The sequence below is a fragment of the Lampetra planeri genome, chromosome 58 (assembly GCF_965212315.1).
Source record: "Lampetra planeri chromosome 58, kcLamPlan1.2.h2, whole genome shotgun sequence".
Lineage (NCBI taxonomy): Eukaryota > Metazoa > Chordata > Hyperoartia > Petromyzontiformes > Petromyzontidae > Lampetra > Lampetra planeri.
The window spans coordinates 2,841,877-2,859,844 of record NC_136164.1 but is presented as its reverse complement, the minus strand read 5'-3'; the positions used below and the strand labels follow the sequence as shown (position 1 = coordinate 2,859,844).

The 17,968-nt window shown below is 47.2% G+C and overlaps 1 long non-coding RNA gene across 2 annotated transcripts in view; it reads left to right on the top strand.

Annotated features, from left to right (window-relative positions):
• Positions 1-1,201: 1,201 nt before the first annotated feature.
• LOC144735995 (uncharacterized) overlaps positions 1,202-17,968 on the top strand; it is a 39,791-nt gene continuing 23,024 nt past the window's right edge. Inside the window, exons 1-2 of one of the 2 annotated variants that reach the window (XR_013588708.1) lie at positions 1,202-1,403; positions 4,607-4,796. This is a non-coding gene — a long non-coding RNA (uncharacterized LOC144735995). Of the gene's footprint in view, positions 1,404-4,606; positions 10,091-17,968 lie in introns of those variants that run through there. The other variant, XR_013588709.1, reaches the window with a different exon arrangement.

Sequence of the window (17,968 nt, the reverse complement as noted above, 5' to 3'; positions counted from 1 at the left end):
AACTAAACGCAAAAATCAGTTCTACAGAAATTAGTTTTCATCCGAGATTTACAGCTCCAATGGCTTCCTAATATCGGAAGGGACGGCCCCAGAAGCGCATCTGAAAGTGCGTGATGCGGTGACCACCGTCTTCGTCCGATGGCCACTCAAAAGCCGGTGGGTTATGCTCCTTGACGAGATCACCACATGACGTCGCACTCTCTCCATCACGTAGCGAGACGTCTCGCAGCGCAGAGCCCCCCGCATTGGCAGCTGTCCCTGTGCGGCACCAGGGCGACCCAACGCCCTCGATGGGCGATGGGCATCCGCCTCCCAGCAGGGGATGACGACCGCTGTGCAAGTCACTTGTGGGAGTTTTGTTTGTAGTTGCAGGTTTTCACTGCTGACGATGTGCGTTTTATTTTAGTTATGCGGTGAAATCGGGATAACACGGATAAAATCCATGCAGAACAGGGGGAGAACAGGGGGAGAACACACAAACGCCACTCACCGTCACTCAACTCACACACTCTGTAGGACAGGGGGAGAACACACAAACTCCACTCACCGTCACTCAACTCACACACTCTGTAGGACAGGGGGAGAACACACAAACTCCACTCACCGTCACTCAACTCCCACATTCTACAGAACAGGGTGAGAACATACACATTCCTCAAAGACAGGCGCCCGAGTCGGAAATCGAACCCAGGGCTTCTTGCTGAGGAGCAAGTGTCGCCACTGTGCCTCCCCGCCGTGAAATGAGAATTGGGATGAGGTGAGACGCAGAGGTCATCCCGGATCAAAGCTCCGAACCGCAGCACTTGGAGCTCTCTCACTGAGGGCGGTCGCCTTCAGGGGCTCCACGCGGCTGCCTTCAGGAACGCTCTGCAGTTGATTGGTATGCAGCCTCAGATCTTGAAGGTTGGTGAGCCGATCGAAGACTCCTTTAGGAATACTCTGCAGCTGATTAAGAGTTTAACTTACATAAGGTAATGCCAAATGTGCGTCCACAGCTACACATAGGCGTGCGATGATTCACCCCCTTCGACGATTGTCACGACTAAAGATCACGATCTCAAACACGAATCGATGTTCCCACGAGTAAAAAGCTTCAATCGCGAACGTTGCGACCCATTCACCGCAGCGACGCGCTGCGTGAACGTCCGCCAGGTACGCCGGCGTGACGTCACCGGAGTGCACTCTAAAGTCAATTCGAGCGGCAAGCGGCACGCGGCAAGCACCCGGCGCTTCCTGGTCACGGCTAACGTCAGTGGCGGCGAGTCGGGGTCCTGAAGTCTGCCCACAACAGCGGCGACATGGAGCGGGCGCCCTCGCGTCCCCTGGGAGGCCGCGGGGGGCCGTCTCGAGACGCCGCCAGGGACACTCCGCAGGGCGTTCCTGTCCAGCCGCAGCCTTCCCAGGTGAGTCAGCTTGTCAAACGCCCCTTTGGGGATGCTCTGCTTGCTGCAGTCTAGTTGATGTTTCTTTGCTCCCACAATGTCCGTTTTCTGTCACGTGTTGAAATGTTGACCCCCGTTTTCGTTTGATGTATCGAGGGTTGTAAATGTGACGTCCCGGCTAGGTGGGTCATTGTCGGGCGACAGACGACAATCTCTGTACGAGGCCGACGTCATCTCTGTGGGGTCGATTAAATAAGTTCCCTTTACATTCAATGATCAGCGGGTTCTTGACAGTCGGGTCCCTGGCTTTAGAATGTGGAATTTAGAATAGACCTGATAGATCACAGATCGATCCCAGGTTCGTGATGAAGCCGGTTTATCAGCTGTAGTGAACTGATGTCTCAGCTCGGTCACTAAACACCAGAGGTGGGACAAAGTCATTGTTATGCAAGTCCAAGTCGAGTCGCAAGTCATCAAATTCATGACTCGAGTCTGACTCGAGTCCAAGTCACATGACTCGAGTCCACATCTCATAGGTGGGACAAAGTCATTGTTATGCAAGTCCAAGTCGAGTCGCAAGTCATCAAATTCATGACTCGAGTCTGACTCGAGTCCAAGTCACATGACTCGAGTCCACACCTCTGCTAAACACTCACATTGCGGGAGAGAAGTGTGCAGCAACATTCATTGTTGTACTGTGCTTCGATGCTCCCATGTCTATGCTCCCTGCCTTTCCCAACCCGCATGGTCCAGAGTGGTGAAGTATGCTCAAATATCCCCCACAACCCACGAGGCGTGATTAGTTTTTCATCTAGCAGTGGAATGACAATAAGGTTTGTACGTGGGTACCGTGTTGTTGTTGTTGACCATTATTTCGTGGTTAGAAAAAGTTAAACATCGAAACAAATGTCACCCACGTGTGCAGTAGGACACTTGACTCAAAACGGCACTACAGAGTGTGTAAAGTCAAGTAGCTATAGAACATAACATTTTATATCGTGTGACAATAGTGACATGAATATGTGTGAGAATATATGAGCTTATAATCATAATGGTGGGTGGAGACAACACGAAGCCTGAAGAACAACGCATTCAAGCGTGTTGAATAGAGCCCCCAACCTGGACAAGCTGTACCTGAACGACAATCGACTGCAGAGTGTTCCTCACTGAGGCAGCCCGGCCCGGCACAGTCCAATCTGACCTGGAGCCGTGAGATGCGAGGGGGGGGGGTCACGCCTGGGCAGCGGAGGGCGTTGACGCCGTCTGCCGGTCCGAGCAGACCTTGAAACGAGCTGCTGATCTCAGTGGGGAACGCCAACCTGGGATTCTGAGCTTCCGCGAGTCGCGGTGTTGACGCTCTCCGTCTGTCCATGCGCCTCATCTCGTGCGATCTCGGAAGCTAAGCTGAGTTTAGCCTGGCTAGCGCTTGGATGGGCGACCACCGTGCACGTCGACAAAGAACTCAGACTCGACAACGCTGGTTTTAGATATATAATTTAAACACAGATGTGGAATTGGTAACGTTTCGCATCCCAGCGGTCTTCATAGCAGAGGGTCATTGCCCGAAACGTCGCCGATTGTATATTTATATCACGGTGTAAAGTGCAGTCTCCAAGTCGTATCCACTTGCCTCTCTATTTGTCATATGAAGAAGGGTTACTGCTCAAAACATCGAGAATTATACATCGAACCCTTTAAGGTCACTGTGACGAATATGTCGAGTGCCATTGCTGTGTTTGATTTTGCACCACTGCCAACGCAGCAGCAGCTGATAATTCGCTTAACAATGCTCGTCAGTCTGAAGTCTGCAGTTGAGCTCCGTGGCTAGGCAGCAGAAAACCCCCATTGTTGCTCTGTGCATTGTATGTTTCCACGTGTATGCCCTCATCTTCACCAACCCGCACTGACCCACGTGGTTAAGAATGGTTAAATAACCCTCGCGATCGGCGTTGCTTGGGACGGGCACTCATCCAGCAGTGGTTTGACAACAAAAGGGATGCTCGGATTCCCTCGGCCAGGTCACCATTTGTTCGTCAGCCAGACAGACGGCGGTGATGGTGAGACTCTGAGAGCTGCTGCTCTTGAAGATCGTTTCGACCGCGTGGCAAAGCGGAGGACCTCAATCCGAGGGGTCGGGGTGGCCCTGTAAGAGGGGACTTTGTGGATTATGGAGGTGTCATCTCAGCGATACAACAACAGGAAGGAAGCGATGACGTGGATCAAATAACCGAGTTCCAGCGGTTCGAGTTCATTGACTGAGAGCGGAGGTCACCTTCAGGGGCTCCACGCGGCTGCGTTCAGGAACGCTCTGCAGTTGATTGTTATACAGCCTCAGCTCTTGAAGGTTGGTGAGCCGATCGAAGACCCCTTTAGGAATACTCTGCAGCTGATTAAGGGGTTAACTTGCCGAATATAATACCACATGCGTATGTGTGTGTGTCCGATGTTTCATCCCCTTCAGCGATTAGATTAAGCATCATGACTTAACATCGCCATTCGGCTCTTCTAGTCCTCTAAATGGCTTTCATCGCGGACGTTTTGTTGCATTCGCTGCAGTGACGTACTGTGCGAGAGTGCCGTCAAGTGTGACGTCACGGGAGTGCGCTTGAAAGTCAATTTCAGTGGCACGCGGTTTAAAACACTGCTCATGGAAACCCGAGTTCGATTCCCAGTCGCGGCTAACATCAGTGCCGAGTGATACTAATTTAATTATTAGTAACATTAATTTATAGAGTGCCTTTTATACCACAGAGTTCAAGGCCACTTCACGCAGGTTAAAATAAAATAGAATATGTACGAAGACAAATGTAAAGATGCTTAAAAAATAACAACACAAATAAACAAATGCTTTGTTTTTTTCGGTAAAGTCACGTACCGAAAAAAACAAAGAGTATGAATCATTGTAGTCATGAAAACTTCTAATCTAGAACAAAGAAACAAGTGAATACAATATTAAAACAATCATACGATTCCAGAGTAAAATCAGAAGGCTAAATTATATATATCTATATAACAGGTCTTAAGCCTGGATTTAAAGATAGCCACTGCGATATCTAAACGGGTCCTGGAAACCACTTTTGATTGCCAAGCCCGCCCTGGAAAACCTCGACCGGGCAGTAGATTGACGACGATAAGAGGAGCGCGATTTTCATCAGCAGGGGGCGAGGGTCCATTCGCTGCGCACTGGGGGCAGGGTGACGCCTGTCCCTGCTGTGCCTGCTTAGGATGGGTCCGTGCCGGCCCAACGCACTCAACATCGCAGGGGACGCAACTCTCTACCGACGAGTCTCAAGAGCGCCCAAGTGGTGCAGTGGCCGCCCGACTGTCGCCTCGCTCACGGACAGGGAACACGAGCTGAGCGACGCGTGCGAACGCCCGGAGACGACCCTTGTCAGCTGGTGGTCGTTTCATGAGGTACCGTTAACAAGGAGAGCCGCCGCTTTGTGCATGCACGCGTCTCCTGCACATGCAATTTAATGTATATATAAACAAAACATTTCACGTTGCAAAATATCACATTACTAATCCATCACGAAACTCCTTCGACATGTGGGCCACGTGACAAAATATGTAAAGGATGTATCGATATAAAATGTCTTTGTTCATGATGCAACAATCATCGAATGTATGCTGACCTTCTTTCGCATCGTACGTAGCCGACTGTGCTAATCGGAGGCCACGGTAGGTTTAAGAACGTAGTAGTATTGTTGTTGTTATTGTTTACAACTTGCTGTGTGCGGATTATGTGGAAGTGCTACATTGACGCTCAAGGCCCGAACGAGACAGAACACTCACCCGGGTTCACCTGGGTTCACCTGAGTTCACCTAGGTTCACCCGGGTTCACCTGGGTTCACCTGGGTCCAGCCACTAAGTTTGGTTCTGACAAGGAGAGAGTTTGGCGATCTTAACCCGGTCACCAAAAAGTGCATAAAACTTGCCGCTCGCACTTTTAATTTTGTTTGGCCAAGCTGGAGATGCATTCATGGCACAGGTGAATACGCCACCATGCTTAATCGACACACCGCGGTGAAGTATGGGCAAACCAACCTCGTTATCGGCGTGCTCCTCCTCCTGCTTGTGCCCAATCCCGTGTTCCATCTTTCTCCCTCCTTGCATCACTCCATTGAATAATGTCCCCCTCTACATTGAGCAGCACTGCCCATAGACTCAGCACTGCCCATCAACTCAACGCTTGCCCCTGTACATTAAGCAGTCTCCCTCCTTAACCTCCGTTCGTTCCTCTCTTCAATCCTCCCCTCTTCCCCTTTGGCCATTCCCTTGCTCTTCCTCCCCCTCGCCCCTCCACCACGTCCCGTCCCTCCCCTGGTAGCCTTCCGTGACCCGCACGTGTCCCCTGTCACGGTCACTCATTTCTCGACCCGTGTCCACCCTTTATAAGTCACTCGATCTGTTACCGACTTTAAACTATGCAAAGCGCCTTGCGCTAAGGGACTCTATAAATATAAAATAATATAAGATACATATTAATATCCGTGTACCTTCAAGCGAGAGACTTGGACCAGGATACAACGCAAAGTACCCGTCAGGCCGTGCCGCAGCAATGACTTCAGCTGCTCCCTAACGGGGACCAGGTTCCCAGCTCCTGAGTTGACTGAACACTCCCACGGGAAGAGTCTGCAGCTGGTTGGAGTCCAGGTTGAGCAAATGTTCCTCATTACACGAGAATAACATTGCTTCATAAATGCGCTCACATTCACATAATGGATTTGTACAAAAATATAAATTCGAGTAAAATAATAATAATGATAATGCATTTATGCATTGCACCATAAACATTTAATCAAGAGGTCGAAGCGAGGATCTATGAAGTTTCAAGTTGAGCGTCATTGTCCATCACCCCACGGCAGCGTCCCTTCTTGCATAGAGCCTCGGTAGAATCTGCGTCACACGTGAAGGAATCACTGGGTTCCCATTAAGTCATCATCATCATCAGCCACGATTTATCCACTGCTGGACGAAGGCCTCCCCACGCCACGCGGCTCGTGGGGGGTGATTCACTAAACAAACATTGTGATGACGAGCCTATAGCCCGTCCGAGGACGGGTGCATTGCAGTAAATCTGAAACATTCAAGCGATAAGACGGACCGCGACGTGATATTCATTGCATCCTTTTGTGTGCAATTTGTAAGGCCGCGGTGACACGGACTTATTTCATTTAAAGGTTATAATCCCTTGCTTATCATGACGTCATTTTTACTTCGATGTGTCAACAGCGTGACGGAGATCGCGTGACGTGAGGGTTCTGCCTTTGTGGTGAGGGTTGTCAGTTGACGCCGAGGACGGGGGGAGGAGGCGACTCGCCCCCGCATGTGGAGTGACGTCATCCGCTAATTATTATTAATGGCGGAAGGGTGTCCACTTGGAGTACGTCACCTGTTCATGATTATTAATGAGGGGAGCTGTTCGATGTGGAGTGACGTCACCTGTTCATGATTATTGAGGGGGGTTCTCCATGCGGAGTGACATCACCCACTCATGATTATTAATGAGGGGGGCTGTTCGACGTGGAGTGACGTCACGCGCGTTACACACTGACATTCTTGGGTAAATAGTCGTGTTCCAGTAGTGTTCTATCTTTCTCATCTTTCTCCCTCTTGCATCACTCAACTGAATCATTTCCCCCTCTACATTGAGCAGCACTGCCCATAGACTCAGCACTGCCCATAGACTCAGGACTGCCCAAAGACTCAGCACTGCCCATCAACTCAGCACTACCCATAGACTCAGCACTGCCCATCAACTCAGCACTGCCCATCAACTCAGCACTGTCCATAGACTCAGCACTGCCCATCAACTCAGCACTGCCCATAGACTCAGCACTGTCCATAGACTCAGCACTGCCCATCAACTCAACTGCCCATCAACTCAGCACTGCCCATAGACTCAGCACTGCCCATCAACTCAACTGCCCATCAACTCAACTGCCCATCAACTCAACACTGCCCATAGACTCAGCACTGCCCATCAACTCAGCACTGTCCATAGACTCTAAGCAGTCCCCCTCCTTAACCTCCGTTCGTTCCTCTCTTCAACCTTCGCCTCTTCCCCGTTGCCCATTCCCTTGCTCTTCCTCCCCCTCGCCCCTCCAGCACGTCCCGTCCCTCCCCTGGTAGCCTTCCGTGACCCCCACGTGTCCCCTTCCACGGTCACTCATTTTTCGACCCGTGACCACCCTTTTTAAGTCACTCGATCTGTTACCGACTTTAAACTATGCAAAGCGCCTTGCGCTAAGGGACTCTATAAATATAAAATAATATAAGATACATATTCATATCCGTGTACCTTCAAGCTAGAGACTTGGACCAGGATACAACGCAAAGTACCCGTCAGGCCGTGCCGCATCAATGACTTCAGCTGCTCCCTAACGGGGACCAGGTTCCCAGCTCCCTGAGTTGACTGAACACTCCCACGGGAAGAGTCTGCAGCTGGTTGTAGTCCAGGTTGAGCAAATGTTCCTCATTACACGAGAATAACATTGCTTCATAAATGCGCTTACATTCATATAATGGATTCGTACAAAAATATAAATGTGAATAATAAAAAAATAACAATCATTCATTTATGCATTGCACCATAAACATTTCATCTAGAGATCGAAGCGAGGATCTATGAGGCTCCAAGTTGAGCGTCATTGTCCATCACCCCACGGCAGCGTCTCTTCTTGCACAGAGCCTCGGGGAATCTGCGTCACGCGTGAAGGAATCACTGGGTTCCCATTAAGTCGTCATCATCATCAGCCACGATCTATCCACTGCTGGACGAAGGCCTCCCCACGTCACGCGGGTCGTGGGGGGTGATTCACTTAACAAACATTGTGATGATAATGAGGTTGTCGCAGTGACGTGTATTGTTTGCGCATTAATGTTTATACAGTGACTAGAGTGGATCAATCCACTCCTGGATAATCGAGAGTTGACTATCATTTTCATCTTAGGCCATCGTCAATGCACTGCTGGATAAGTCGCTCTATAAATATAAGATGTCACCGCTCTCTACTGCCCACTACGCAGCCCAGCAGAAGCCGACAAACGACTGTTGTGCATGATGGTCGTCTGGTGTAAGCACTATCCAGGCTCAACTCTGCTTAGTTATTGAGTTGTCAGGTACATTCCTGGTGAAATTGTCGAAGGCAAATAGTGTGAACATAGAGTGATGCAAGAGCAAAATCATCTGATGGTCATGTAACCTCCTGGAATAAAAGCGAATGAATGCGTACAATAACACCCGTGATCATGAGTTATGATAACGATCTATGTAGACGACGGGCAATGACTTATGATGAATAATGAAGAGCTCTACTAACCTGCAGACGATCCTTCTCTACGCAAACCAGTGGGACTGCAGCAGTTGTGAATTCCCGTTCCGTGCAGGGCCCCGGGCGTTGCTACTCGCCGCGGGATTTTCATTGCGCACGGCAGTTTCACGCTACGGGCCGCACGTGTCCTCTCCACGCGGCAGACTGAGCGCATTACCCACATCGCCTTCGAGATGTGCACCACCAATGGTGATGAAGACATCCGCCACATGTTCGAGAGGGGAACGAAGCAGCGAGAAGTGCGTGTTTGACTGAGCGGCAGGAAGAGGAACACATGGGATGAAGAACATTCGCAGGTGAAATACTTAATCCTCATGATCGACGCTTGATACAAGTGAATGGGCTTGGGCGGGGCAGCTGGACGCTATGGGGAGCGCTGTCCCCGTAGTCCACACTGAGGGGATGCGCCCGAGAAGACGGCGGTCAAGGAGACGGAGCGATGGATTCAGATCGTGTGCAGGGCCCAGCTCGGCCACTGTGGGACTGATAAAGACGGCGACATCTTGGAGACGCCGTTATCCAGCAGTGGATATACCATGGCTGATGATGCTGGTGATCTTATTCTTCAGATGCAGAGGAACAACTTACAGTTTCACACTACATTCAACAATGTCACGTTCAGGTGATCAAGCCCGGACAACCGCGTGGCTTATGCTGTTCCTTTGGAGACGGGGGTATCGATGATTTCTCACTTAATAGAGTGGGCCGCGTGAAGGCTGCCATCTTCCACTGATGATGATGATGATAGTGGTGATGATACAAAATAGAACATTGTCCAACAAATCGCATGTGCCGGCTGCCCATGCAATATTGCCGACCTCGTCCAAAGCAGTGTTCACAACTGAAGCCCTCAGCCCTCGTGCACGAGTGAGACCAGCGATCAAACAACTCCACGTGGTAGAGCCCCGATTTGGTTGTTCTGCAACCCAAGTGTTTTGAGCTCAGTGAGAGGATCGAATACTCCAGCAAGGATAGTTTCAATCCGGTTGCCTTCCAGGATTCGCTGATTAGCTGATATCCTGCTCCTTAGTTAATGGAACGTGTTGTACAGGAACCTGTTTGTCGTTGATGAGTACATTGATTAATTATGCATTTACATATGTTCAGTATGGCCTATTCTGTCACAGTGTATTTATTGTACCCATATCATTCTCATAATCATCATCATCTTCAGCCATAGCTGCTCCACTGCTGGATGAAGACCTCCCCAAGCAGCGACCATCTCTCACCATTATTCGATTCGATAATTGCTTCTCGATTTCCAAATACATTTTATTAGCAGCGAGCGTGATGTCTTTAATGTGGCTATGTTCTCTAAATCACGTGCTCCTCTCATTGTCTCTCATTAAAATTCTAAGCACGCGCCCTTAGATGCTTTGTTTATGCATCGATCAGCTTTTGTTCCAGCATTTCTCAATGTCCACGTTTCCTGATCCAAATGTAACAGGACAGATAATAATCACTCATGAAGTAGTTTGCTATCTTTGCACTATTGTGGCGCTCTGTTGACCGCCTGTGGAACATATTCTTGCCCAAGTCAATGATCTCCCCATTTGTTAACCATCACAGCGCTCCCCAAAGCGTCATTGTGCTCAGCCGTCAGACCGCTCCGGTTGGTAGAACCCATAGCTGGTTTTTCTCCAGCCCAAGTGTTTTGAGCTCTGCTAGAGAGTTGAACACTCCAGCGGGGAGAGTTTGAAGCTGGTTGCCTTCCAGGATTTGCTCTTTAAATAAAATCCCATACTTCTTAGTTAACGAGTTACAATCCACCCTTTTTGACGTTGCTATTTACATGTAAATGTGGGTTTTAATTTGTTGCACGAAAACCTCGTTTTCTGTTACAATTACAATCACTCTCTCAAACTCGTTTCGAGTTGCGCAACATTGGGTAATGTATTTGCAATATCTACAAATACGCAGTCTTAAAAGCTTCGCTCAGTACCACGACGCACAAACATTGTAGAGTGCACAGCATGCGGGGGGCGTTCTCGAGCGTCCTCCACAACTGAACAAAATTGTCTGAACTCTCAATAGGCTGGAATCAGCTGGGATCAGCTGGCAGATATGTTTCAGAGGTTACATGCAGAACTCCGGGTAGCAGCAGATTCCCATCGCCCTTTACGATTTCCCTGACCATCTGTCCGCGAGCTGTCATAGAGGATGGCCGCCTTATCCAGATCCACTACACTGTGTGTTTTACCCATGTCTGCCTCACTAGAGAGAAGACAAAAATAGAAAGATAAGAAAAGTCATCAACAATGAACGAGCAGCAATTTGGAACAGGAAACAATAAATTAATTCGCGTAACTCGAGTGACAGAGGCGACAGAATCATCACCATGATCATCAGCTATGGTGATTCCACTGCTGGATGAAAGTCTCCGAGCCGTTGCCACCTCCACACGGACTGGCTCGCGATGCTACCTCGTGTGAGAGTTGTGCGATATTATTGAAGGACCCTCTCTCCTCCGTCTCTGCAATGCCGACGTTGTTGTCGTCGTCGTCGTTGTTGTTGGTGCTGCTGCTGCTGCTGTGCTGACGCGGCGGCACTGCGGATCTCCCGTGCTGGCTAAACGAGATCGTCGTCCGTGGGGCAAATCAAAATGAACGTAAACTCAATTACTGACCATCAGTCATCATCTCTGTTCGCGACGTGTCCTGTCCAAGCCCGCTTAATGCACTGAACTGTAAATACGATGACTTTCCCTTGCATTTGTTATTTAATCCACGTGCTCATCTTTCTGTCTCTCAGTTTCATTCCAAGCAGGGACCTACTCTCTTTGCTTCTGTGCATCACGTTGGCGAACGCGGGACGTTGCGTTTCACTACCAAGATGCTTTTCCCAATCGCACTCCAATCTGCTCAACATCATCGCATAAACACTCATTATAAATGAGCTGAGCACATCTTAACATAAAAACAAAATGCTGGATCACCCTGAAAATCATCCAACGATTGAGTTTAGCTCTCATGGATAAATAAGTTAATCATAATTAGAACAGGTTTTTGGTAAAACGTCGTTTTAGCCACTGGGAGCTTTCTCTGCAGCTGATTTTCACGCAGGTCGAGCCAGGTGAGTTGAGTCAGACTGTCAAACACCGCTGGCGGGAGAGACTTTAGCTGGTTCTGGTACAGGTATAGCTGTACGGCGCAAGAGACAGCAACGTGTTTTACTATCTAATGCGATTAACACGATGCACTGTGCGATTACGTTAATGACGATTCAGCATGAATCCTTGCTGCTGCTGCTGTATCAGAGTCGGTGTCGTTGAGTTCCGAATGTTGCTCTGCTGCGACGAGTATGGACCCCACAATCCAGATCTGGTCTCCTTGCTTCTAACCCAAACGTAGTGACAATCAACGGTACGGACTAAATTGGCCTTGGTTTTGTCTAATTTTGAAGTAAAATTTGGTCAAAATACGGCATGGTCATTTATTAGTGGTTTGTTCACCTTCAAATATTTCGCACTCCTATCGTCTTTTTGGATCATTTGTTGTTGTAACTTTTTTTACCCCATGCCCCTACTAGACATCTGCGAAAAAGAGCCTCATAGCTTATCTGATTCCTCTAGTATAAATGGAGATTCTTATGATGATTCTGTAGCTTCCATCAGCAAGATAAACTATGGTTTTCACTTAACTTTTTTTTCAAGCTCGTGTTAGTTGATCTGACTTGTCATGTTACTGTGGGCAGCAGCCGTGCCTCGTGACGAGCCGTGCTCGTATGGCCAACTCGAGACAGCTGCAGTGTAGAACAGCTGCCATCATCCAGGCACTGCCGATGCAAGCGCTAAAATCACACATCGGTTATTTTTATGGCTATATATAGGGGTTTCTTTTGATACGTAATACATTAATGGTATTTTTACTGGGCTTTGTCAATTGACTGCGGAATTAATAAGGCCACCACAAACCATGTTGGCAGGGCTTGTTTGGCCATACTTCACCACCCTGGTCAATGCGGTTTGGTGAAGGGAGATTGTTAGCTCGAGCCGGAAGTTATATTCTGGTTTCCTGGTCCACCGTGCATCGTGCCACCTCACCCACCAACACGGTCTTCAACAACATCAAAACACATGCATAGCATGTTAGGTAGGTTAACCATTTCGAGTCATGGTCCATTTTTAGAGGTGCCTGCAACACGAGCCTTTCCCTTATAAAGCCTTGGCTACGTACGGTGGGAAAGAAGTCCAACATACATAGATACTTTGAGTTTTTCTCAGCTCATGATGCAGGGAGAAAAACTGACGGGCCTCTGTGATCCCCTCGAGTCCTGGCAGCAGCGTTCTCTGCAGCTGATTCTGCTGCAGGTCCAGCAGTGTGAGTTTAGTGAGCCTGTCAAACACACGCTCCGGGAGAGACTTTAGTTGATTCTGGCCCAGGTATAACTTGTCCAGGTGCGGCATGCAAATGCTGCGCATCTCTTGTGATCTTCCTACTCGTTATGGGGATAACAAATGAGCACAAAACGAATTTGAACTTCATTGTTTTGAATGAGAGCCTAACTAATAACGCTTGTTTTTGATTTTCCAAGAGTGATGATCGAAATAAAATATAAAAGTTTTGATTCCTAACATCTGTGTGTACTCCCCACGCCGTGTTGGTTGTGAGGGTGGGTTGACCGGACTGCACCCCGATGTCTCACGAGAGTGAGGCTCCCCGCCACCGTCCCGTGTCCACTCACGATGCATATTGTGAATGATGAAAAATGATTCGGCTTTACCCTTTCTGGCAATAACAGAGGAGGTGTTAATATGTTCAGACACCAAATAGACAAGAGCCATTGCAAGTCATCAAGTGTGCATTAACCACACGTACTTCTGGTAAAACATGAAAGCAAATATGTTTAGATAATAATGGAAGCGTTATCCTTGAAGCTGATTGTCCTATACCAGAGGCACTGCTAACCACATTCCAAGAAGTCGATAGGACTGCAGTACAATAATGATAATTATATATTCTGTACATTGTGCGGCTCATTACGCAGGCTGTATTCGTGATTTGAGCACAAGCCGGTGTCTGTAATGGAAATGTAAAATGTAAGACCCAATATGAACACGATAGGGCCTATCGACAAACATGACGTAAGTTGGTGTATAAATACTAGGGATGTGTTCAGCACATTCATCTTAATCAGTAGGCTGCGTCGATAAGCAAAATACTAATCATTATAACACTTGTGTATGCGTTGATCCGGAGTAGTCCAGGACTTTAAGTAATACGAAAATAAATAAGTAAACATCCGTTCTGTATCTCGAAATCAGTATATATTGTGGATATTTAGAAGGGGGGTCTATCCGTGCGTTAGCTTAATTTGAGAATCACTAATTAGCCAACTGAGCCTCTACGCCAACCAATTACAGAGTCTCCCGAATGATGTATTTTATCTCCTTACCGAGCTTACAACACTGGCATTGGACAATAACCAGGTGGAGGGCCCTGCCGCTGGAGTGCGTTTGATGAGAGGTGGCCCCAATATCGGTGAACCCACCACGTGGCTATGCGGTCTTCACAAATCTGTTGACGAGAAAGCCCCATCCATCATAACATCGTGCAGGCCGGAAAAATTCTCTCAAACAAAGTCACGGTTCTCCGAGTCTAGTTTGTTGAAGAAACGTCCTCATTGTTTAAACTGAAGTGACAAGTCCAGTGGACTAACCATCACAACATCCCGACAGCAATCCTAACGCAGGACACAGCCGACAAACAGTCGTGAAACGCAGTATCGGGCTTTCCTGGATCACGAGATATAAAAACTTGCTGTTATTTCAAACCTGAATCAATCACTGAAGGATGGAACATTGAGGTACAATCCGCCGCTGCTGCAGCCACAAACCACTGAGCAACGCAGCAGCGGCCACTAGACATTGGGAGGCCGATCGCAGTGCTCGTGGCGCGCTGCGGAGTAACGCGCAGCTGATTGCCGTTCATTTCCAGGCGGGTGAGTTTAGTCAGACGGTCGAACACGCCAGATGGGAGAGACTTGAGCTGGTTATACTGCAGATATAGCTCGTTCAGGTTTGTCATCTCTACTCTACAGGCTTACATGAAGTTTGGTCTTGTAAAAAAATGTGTTGGAATAAAGCAACGTCTTCAAACAATATATATATATAATGTATCTCTAGTTCATCCCGAATGTGTCATCAGTCGTGCCGTGAGATGAAGGATCCGTTCAGATATCTTCGTCTTTAGAATATGACCCACGGATGCAGATATCACAGACCTACCTCCGCTCGTTGAATTATGGCTAAACCTATCTATATACACACACACACAATGTACGTGCACTTTCAGTGGTGGCGTTATGTAGAATTCAATCTAGAATCAAACTTAATGTGATGGCAGTCTTGAGCAGTTCTAGCAAGTGACCGGGCTGAGACCATCAACACACGCAACAAATAAAGTATTGTTTGCTGTGTGTTTAGTATTAGTTGTGTGTGTTGTATTGTTTGTGTCTTTAGTATTTGTTGTGTGTGTTGTAATGTTTGTTGCATTTTTAGTATTAGTTGTGTTTGTTGTATTGTTCGCTATTGTAAATTACTGACCTGCCCCAACCGGACATCTATGAAAAGGAGCTTCATATCTCATAGCATTCCTCCTGCAGTCTAAATAAAGACGCTCATTCTGAAGTGCGCCCGATTTACCACTCATGCAGGACGGGCGAGGTCAGTCAGGTGGCGGAGCACGTGACGCTGGACACCACTCGAGCTGTTATACTGCAGGCGGAACTCATTCACGAGTTTATGGCATGAATTGAATGTTCGTGTTATATGTTCGGCATATCGTCAATGTAATACACCAGTAATAAACCCCATTTTTAAGACATTTTACAACTTATGTATGTTAAACTAATTTTCGCAGCTGTCATTTGCTAAAAATAAATACATAATCGCATCTCCTGTGCATGTAGTCATTGGCAACGGGTTTAGTTCCGTCAGGCAGTCGAACACGCGAGGAGGGAGAGATTTGAGCTGGTTAATCTGCAGGCGTAACTCAATCAAGATTGCCATTTATAGTACAGTTTATTGGCTTAATATGAAAAGCATTCTTATCGGAAGGACGTATTGTAACTATGATAAACCAGTCGTAAAACAATGCCAAAGAGAATATAAAGTTAATTAAGAAATATACCATTATGAAAATACAGCTCTAATCATGTAGCTGTACATCTAGGCTGTGTGTTCACTGCTGTTGACACGCGTTCGAAGCTTTGTCCAATAATTAACACTTCAAAGACGCGTTCAGGAACGCCATGCATGAGATACCCTTCTCGTGACTATCCTACAACAGTCGTCTTTACATCGCGTGAGACATCGTTGTTGCTCAAATCTAACCGGGCAAGCGAGATGCAAATGCACCAAATATGCGGAGTTACGACATGGCGAGATCCTGGGTGCATCCCAACCTCCTTACGAACGTGGACGGGCATGTCACAGGTTGCTGTAGATTACGTAATCAGTGCCACGACCACGCCAACCAATCAGTGGCAACGGGTATTTTGGCGCCAAATTCCAAGGATGCTCCATCTGCCGCAACAGCGCCTCTCTATCGAGAAGGGCGAACGTCGCATCTGATGAGGTGGACACCTTCGTTCGTTATATCGGTCTCCACCTCCGTCAACTTAACTCGGCATTTAGCAGCAGCACGCAAGACAGGAGTGCACGTTGCAGAGGTAAGCACAACATAATGTTGTTGACGTTATAATAGTTTATGGTATAGGCGTAGATAACGTTAACCATGTTAGAAAGGTTATAAAACGTTGATAATATATGGGAATGTAAAGTTGTTAATGTTACAATAGTTTATTATATCTTTAGGAATAACTACAATATTAACGACAACCGCTCATCCACAACACTAAATCATAACAAACGCAAAAAAAATCATTCAAAGAACCACTATCATACATGTATGTTGAACGTCTTTCGCAGCGTACGTAGCCAACCGGAGGTGCAAGGCAAGGACAACAAACTAAACATAAAAAGCAATAGAGCACAAAGTACGCCAACACAGATGCACACGGAAAGTACAAACGCTCATAAACAACTACAAAAACCCAACCACAAAGAAGACACAAACACACAACTGCTCAAACACAACGACAAACAGGGCCTATCCTCCTTACACGCAGTCGTATCAAAGAGTAATGGCGGAAAATTCCCTTGAGTAAATCCCCTAGGGAATTGGAAATGGGAGAAATTCTAGATTTGAAGCTTTCGTGACTGCAAGGAATCATCTTCTTAGGTTTTTTTTTCGGTAAAGTCACGTAGGTAAAACATCAAAATGAATGTAAATAAAATAAAATAAAATCAAAAATCACGACGTTTCGGAGGCAACACAAGTCTCCGTCATCAGGTGGGAGAAACGCTGGCCTACGTGATTTATAAAATTGTGTAATGCGTTCAGCTGGAACTTTTTGGACCCGTATGTAGGATGCACAAGAACAGGAACACAAATAAATTGTTGTTCGGAAAAATGTGAGGAAGCGGAAAGAGTGGAAGACCTAACAGAGAATGTCTTGACGACGACATAAGAGATTGGTGCCATAAAGATGTGGCACTACTTGAACATATTGGCACACGAGAGAGGAAAGTGGGAAAAAAATGAATACATGTGCAGCGGACACCGACTGCGGGCTATCTGCCCACGGGTTGTGATGGTGATGAATCCGTTCAGCACTCGTGCCCCAGGCCCCATTCTTGCTTCCGAGAGGAACGCTCTGCAACTCATTGTTTCGCAGGTCCAGCGTTTGCAGGTTGGTGAGCTTATCAAACGCTCCTTTTGGAATACTCTGCAGCTGATTGACATTACAATCCTACACAATAATCAACAACGTTTAGCACAATATTAATTGCATGCTGAATATGTTTTATATTGTTAGATTGAATACTTAAATGGTACCAACGTTAGTTACAATTAATCAGGGTCTCAACACGTATACACATCCCGTATACATGTCATTATGAGTAATGTCCAATGAAATCATCAATTAATATTGATTACTAAGGATTGTGGTACATGCATTTAATCGCGTGTGTGAGATTGTGTTTTTAGATTTAGGCAAATGATATGCAAATATTGCTCTTGTGTTAAATGTCGGTTAACGAATCGAACACATCCATGCAAATGAAATAAACAAAAAATAACAAATAAAACGAGCAAGTACACACGAGGTAATTGAAGAATGGACAATTCATCGAACCACCATCGAAATTTGACGGAGGAGTGATGGTGTCATTCGCAGCACAA